The sequence below is a fragment of the Notamacropus eugenii genome, chromosome 2 (genome assembly GCF_028372415.1).
Source record: "Notamacropus eugenii isolate mMacEug1 chromosome 2, mMacEug1.pri_v2, whole genome shotgun sequence".
Classification (NCBI taxonomy): Eukaryota; Metazoa; Chordata; class Mammalia; order Diprotodontia; family Macropodidae; genus Notamacropus; species Notamacropus eugenii.
The window spans coordinates 280,169,028-280,175,585 of NC_092873.1; the positions used below are offsets into that span (position 1 = coordinate 280,169,028).

Genomic DNA, 6,558 nt, shown 5'->3' on the forward strand with positions numbered 1-6,558 from the left:
AGCATTGTCTTCTGGACCTAAGGGAACCTGTAGCACCCACATACAAAGTAGGTAGTTTATATACCTGTGGAGCACTGTCTCTGCTTGACACCAACCACTGAGACTATACAAGTCATATCCAGCATCATATGCTAACTGCAACAGGGTTCTATTCCCTATTTCTGACTTTAGGAAGAAACTAGAGTGTGTGTTCACAGGTTTTATGTTTCTGGTGTTTAGTCACTAATCAGAGGAAGGATTTAGTCTAATTGAAAAGCGGATCATACATAACCCCTCAACCCCTGTCATGTTCTCTTTATGGCTGCACATTCAAAAGTTTTAAAATTGCAGCTCCTTCTGAATTCCCCAAAGAGTATCTGTGCTCTTCTTTAAACGGCTCTCCTCCTCCAGATTCAGGTTGACCTTCACCACATCAAAAATGCCATTCTGCCCCAAGATACATGGGACACTAAGAAAGACATCCTCATTAATGACATATAGGTCCTTAATCATGGTGGAAATTAGATGCAGTCTCCTAAGATTCTTCATAAGGCTTTTTGCCAGATCTGCCACAGACAAGCCAATGGCAGGAAGTATAGCCCTTCAGTTTGATTACCTACCTCATAAGCACTTTCAGCCACGTTTATGAACATCTTTCTAATTCTTTGCATCAATATCAGTTCCCAAAGAAGGATAAAGATTCTTTAGCGACACACTGGCAAGAGTCACACCACTCCACACAGGAATACTGGAGTCTCCATGTTCCCCAAGGACCCATCCATGACAATTTGAAGAATGGACACCAAGTCTCTCCCCATTAGGTAATGGAAAAGGGCAGAATCCAGATTGCAACCATTTCCAATAACGTGGTTTTTAGGAAAGCCACTTAACTTCCAAGCCACATATGTCAAAATATCCATTGGATTGGAAACAAATAAGCATTTCACAATTAGGGCTGTATTTAACAGTAGTGTGAATGATGAATTTAAAGATATTCATATTACACTGGACCAAATTAAGACTACTTTCTCCCTCCTGTTGACGTGCCCCAGTCGTAACAATGACCAGTTTTGCGTTTGCAGTCACACTGTAGTCTTTACCAGAAACAATCTTTGGCATTTTAAGGAAAAGGCTGCCATGTTGGAGATCTATCATCTCTCCCTTTAGTTTGTCTTGTATTACATCAACTAGGGCAAGTTCATCAGTCAGTTCCTTTGTTAAGATACTAACAGCACATGCCATGCCAACTGCACCAACTTCAACAACAGTGATCTTGTTCTGGGGAACCAGGTCTTCCTTTAGGATATTCAAGATAAGCTGATCCTTGACAGTTAGTTGATGCCATTTTGGAGGGTAGCTAGGGGGATAGCTGGTCAGGCTTCGAAAGTTCTGAGATAGATGTGAGGTTGCTGCTCCCAGGATCACAGCCAATTCATACTATTTAAAGTTATAATTACATAAAGTATAATAATCGGTTCTAGTCCAATGGAAATATACAATGCAAATTTGAATAATGTCAAATATATATATATATATATATATATACATACACAGACTCCCACATAGACATATATATATATACATGCATACATACATATATAAGTATGTAAGCATGTATATATGTATATATACCCAAAAATATATATACATGTACACATATGCATATATATTATATAGCACTTTAAAATCTGTCAAGTGCTATATAAATGTCAGTGATTTCCAGAACTAGATGGCCATAAAAATAAGATGTGAAAAGTTCAAGGAATTGTTCCCTTATCACTTGGAGTTGTATACATGAAGAGAGGCAGGATAGTGTTTTGGAAAGAGCATTGGAATTGATATCAGAGGACCTGGGTTCAAATCCTAGTTCTGTTACTGGCTATTTATAAGAACTGAGACCGGTCATTTAATTTTGCAGGGTCCCTCTGCTCTAAACTGAAGGCCTTTGGTTACATTATCTCTGAAGTCTCTTCCAGCTCTAAATCCTATGATCTAGGCTTATCAGGGGCCTTTGCAACTAGAAAATACGTTCCCCCTGCTCTGAGAAGGCAGTCAAATCTCAGCAGCAACTATCAATGCTTTCTCTGTTGGCCAAAGGAAAGGACCTCGTCCAGAAGTCTCAGGAGAATATGGTTTTAATGTTCGTTGATTTTAACAGGCTCATTATGGCTGGTTTGAGAGAGGCTGTGTTTGGATGAAAGAATGCTCTTCATAGACTTCCACTGACCCACCGTACCTCAATAACAAAACAGCAAATATTTAGCAAAAGTGCAAAGGGCTTAGATTCAAATTCATTTTCTTCTTATCCTCAGCAAACTTTGCTACAGGCCCATATGGAGCTGTGGAAAGGAATGGCCCACAAATTCCAGAGTCTAGTGAAACCAGAAAGCAGTACAGTGGGGTCAGGCTGTGCACAGTGTTGGATTAAAACAAGTTCTTGCTTACCTTGGCTGAACATAAGGTAAACACTGTCTACAGTTCTAAAGTCAAGTTTTCTACCATGCCTGCCCTGTTTTCTGGGCTGTACCCCTGAAGCTCCAGGACATCCTGCTCAGGTTTCCAAACTAAACCAGCTTACGCTTAAGAAACAAATGAAACGTAAGAAATAACAACTTCTAAACTGTTCCTTAGACCATTCTTAATAAAAGTACTATATTCAACTCAAATGCCACTTTTAAATTCCTACCTAGTCATGAACCTATCTATGATCAGGCTGACTTTATGTGATCTTTTAAATAAATCAGCTATGATAAAATGCACCATGGTTTTGTGCTTGACCTTGTACAGTGTATTTTTTTAATGAATACCTTGAATGAAGTTATAGACATGCTTGTTAGATTTACAGATAATACTAATATTATAAGAGAGTCAAGCCCCAGAGACATCTTGGAAGACTGGAGCTTTGGGTCAAAATTTATAAGTTGATGCAATCAGCAAATATTAGTTGATGAAAACATGCCAGGCTCTGTGTTAAGCAATGGGGATACAGAGAAAAACACTGTCCCTGTCCTCCAAGAGATCACATTCTGATGGGGACATGTAAATAACTAGGTGCATATAAGATACATGCTGAGTAGGTGGGAGAGAATCTTACAGGTCAAGGCATTAGCAGCTGGGGGTCAGAGAAGCGCCTCCTGATCCAGATAGCATCTGAGTTGAGTCCAGAAGGATACCAAAGAATCACAGAGGTGAAGGTAAGGAGGAAGAAAATTCTAAACAAGGAGTTAGGGAAGGAGAAGCATTTACAAGACCAGTATAGCTGGATCAAAGAATTGGAGAGTAGTAAGGTTTGACATAATAGAGACAAAGTCTTGCAATTGGGTTCAAGAAATCATCTTCACAAAGACAAGACATTTATTTGAGGCATCTATAATCTTGCAGGACAATTCAACTGAAAAAGAAAAGATCTAGAAAGTTTAGTGAACTGCAAATGCAATATGACAATAATGATGATAATAACAATAATTTGTGTTTTATAGTATTTTAAACTTTGCAAAACACTTTATAGAATCCGATTTATCCCTACAACAATGTGAAGAAGTAGGTGATATTATCACCATTTTATAAATAGAGTCAGTCAAAGGTTAAGTGACTTAGCTGGGATCATACAGCTTATAAATGTCTGGGGTTGGATTTGAACTCAGGTCTTCCTGACTCCAGGTTTAGACCTCTACTGTACTACCTCTACTATCACCATGATGTGTGACATGACAGCTAAAATAATGAATAAAAATATCCAATTGCATTTGTAAAAGCCTAGCGTCCAGGACTAGGATGATACTCTCTGTTAGTTAGACTGGATCAAGAGTGCTATGTTCACATGTGACTGTCACACACATAGTAGGAAGGAAAATGATAAGCTGGTGAATGTTTAGAACAACCAGAATGGTGAAGGGCCTGCGGGTCATGCCATCTGACAATCAGTGGAAAGAAAACTGTGGGGAAAAGAGTTGGTGGGGAGAAAAGAGAGGAAGGAATATTGGTTAGTTGGTTGTTGTCCATTCTGGAAGAGGACCAAAATGACATCACCATGATAAAGTGAAGTTTCAGTGTGTTTGACTGTGGCTGATCAGACCAATATGAGCTCAGAATGCTCTACTACAGATTAGGCACAGATAGTCTGTATGAACACTTGAGGTGGTTACTCCAAATCTGTGCATCCTACATTTCCTTTGTGAATATATGCAAAAGGGAATAGGCTTGTTTGTTTGACTTGTGAGGGCAGATTAGGGGGCTAGCGGGTGAAAATTGCTTGATTTCAGGAACAATGTCCTTACAGTTAGAAATGCCACAAAGTACAAGGGCTAACCTCAAAGGTAGTGAATCCTTCCTTGCTAGAAGTCCTTGATGACCACTGTGTTAGGTATATTGTAGAGTGAATTATTGTTCCCGTTAGGTTGGGTTAAATAATCTCTAAATTCCCTTATAACCATGATTCATTGGATCTAGTCAGATAACCTGTTTTCATATCCCTTCTCTTAGGCCATGAAAATCACACTTGTGAAAACTTGAACCAGTTGAAGAAGGAAAAGGATGAAAAGAATGAAAAGGAGGAGAAGGAAATCAAGAATAACAATAGCTAGAACTTAGATAGAACTGTAAGGTTAGCATTTTTTTCAAAACAGCCTTGTCAGGTTTGTGCTATTTATTATCCATATTATGTAAGTGAGGAAACTGAGGCAAGCAGAAATGCAGTGACTTGTCCAGGGCAACAAACTAGTAAGTACCTGAAGCTGGATTTAAACTCAGGTTTTTCCTGACTCCAGGACCTGCGCTCTATCTGCATCATCTACATGCCCAAACTTTAAGGGACCATTTTAAATCATGTTGATCTTGAATTTCTGTTAGCTATACATATACCACCCTTGTTTGCACAATACCAGACCTTAGGCTAGTGTCCTAATTCTATCATTCTGGGTGAAAGAATTCATAACAGTCATTTTGCAATGTGGGAGTGCAAGGTGGACTGTGGAATAGAAGTCATCATTTACTTCCAGAGCTATATACAATAACTGCATAAGACAAGCTGTTTCCTCATTCAACTCCAAGGAGAGACAAAGTTAGAACTGGCGTTCATGTCCTCTAAAACAATATTATTTTGAAAAGTATATTGAGGTAAAGTTATAATTTAATTTAATACATGGAAATATTTGTTCATTTAAAAGTCAGTCCTTCAGCACGTTTTCTTTATTATCAGTTTAGCAGCACAGCATGGGTATATTAAAGTTAAGTTGATATGACTGAATTAGGTTGAATTAATTCATTTTAAAAATAGCCTCATATTAATGATTATCAGTACAATTAATTCAAATATGCAAGCTTCAAAATAGCAATGGCAAAATACCTAAGAAGAACAAAAATGGTAATGCTTAGCTAAGATAACCTTTACAAACCATAGAATTAAGATGTTTAAAATTATCTATGAATGGGAAAATTCACACTGCAGCCCTGACTATTTTCAGTTATCTATATATGCCAAATGCTGGGGTGCTTTGGATAACAAAGTTCCTGGCTGCATCATCTAGCCAGCCATGTATGACTCAGTACTAAAAGGCTTTGGAACTTTGGGGATGATGAAATAATCCCTTTGTTGGCTGCTGAGAAGAAAGAGCTGAAGCAACAGTGGAATCAGAGACACTAAGGCCTCTTTTCTTGGCTGTAGATGATTTCAGTTCTATTCGCATCAATACTTGGAGAAGCAAAAGGGACCATACTTCATTCCTCCCAGGCTAGGACAGGGCTTCAGACAGGTAAGCATGATCGAGCCTGGGTCTCTGGTTATCTCTTCTATTTTGTCTTCTCTTTAACCTAGGTGACCAAACGTCTATCACAAGATGGAATGACTCACCTATTGTGGAGGGGACTTTGTGAACTCAAGAGATTAGGCAATGTTGGATCTTCCCTTGATGCTGGCTATACTTTGGAAGGAGTTCAAAGCTTACAGAATTTCTTGGAGAACTACCACCTCAGACCTGGATACTTCCAAGAGACATGGACCTGGAGGGAGCTATGTGGATACTCTTTCCTGGTTCTTCTCCTATCTATCTCCTCTACCTTCTCTCCTGGATTCGCATCCATATCACACTTTCTAACTTTGACATTAGAATTGTCCCTCAGGGTTTTGTCCTGAGTCATCTTCTCTTTTCTCTCTATATTACTTCAATAGTTTCATTAGTTCCCATGGGTTTAATTACCTTACCAACTCTCTACTTATGAATCTCAAAACTACCAATCCTGCCTCAACCTATTTGCTGACCTCTAATCTCCTATCTCCAACTGCCTTTCAGATATTTTGAACTAGATGTCCAGTAGACGCTTAAACTAAACATATCCAAAACATAACTCATCTTTCTCCCTAAACCTTGCCCACTTCCAAACCAGCATGCTGCAGTGTCTTGGTGGCTCAGAAAAGAATATGTCAAATGCTGAATATAGTTAAAAAAGAATAAGAACTGAGAAAAATCATTAGATTGGATGAATTAAATTAAAGATCATTAGACAGAATAGATTTTTTTCCCTTCTTAGTGAAAATTTTATATTTTATTTTCTTCTATGTAAAAACAATTTTTAACATTTGTT

General features: G+C 38.3%; 1 pseudogene; it reads right to left on the minus strand.

Moving 5' to 3' along the window:
* Positions 1-318: 318 nt before the first annotated feature.
* LOC140522979 (L-lactate dehydrogenase A chain pseudogene) lies at positions 319-6,114 on the minus strand (annotated as a pseudogene).
* Positions 6,115-6,558: the final 444 nt, after the last annotated feature.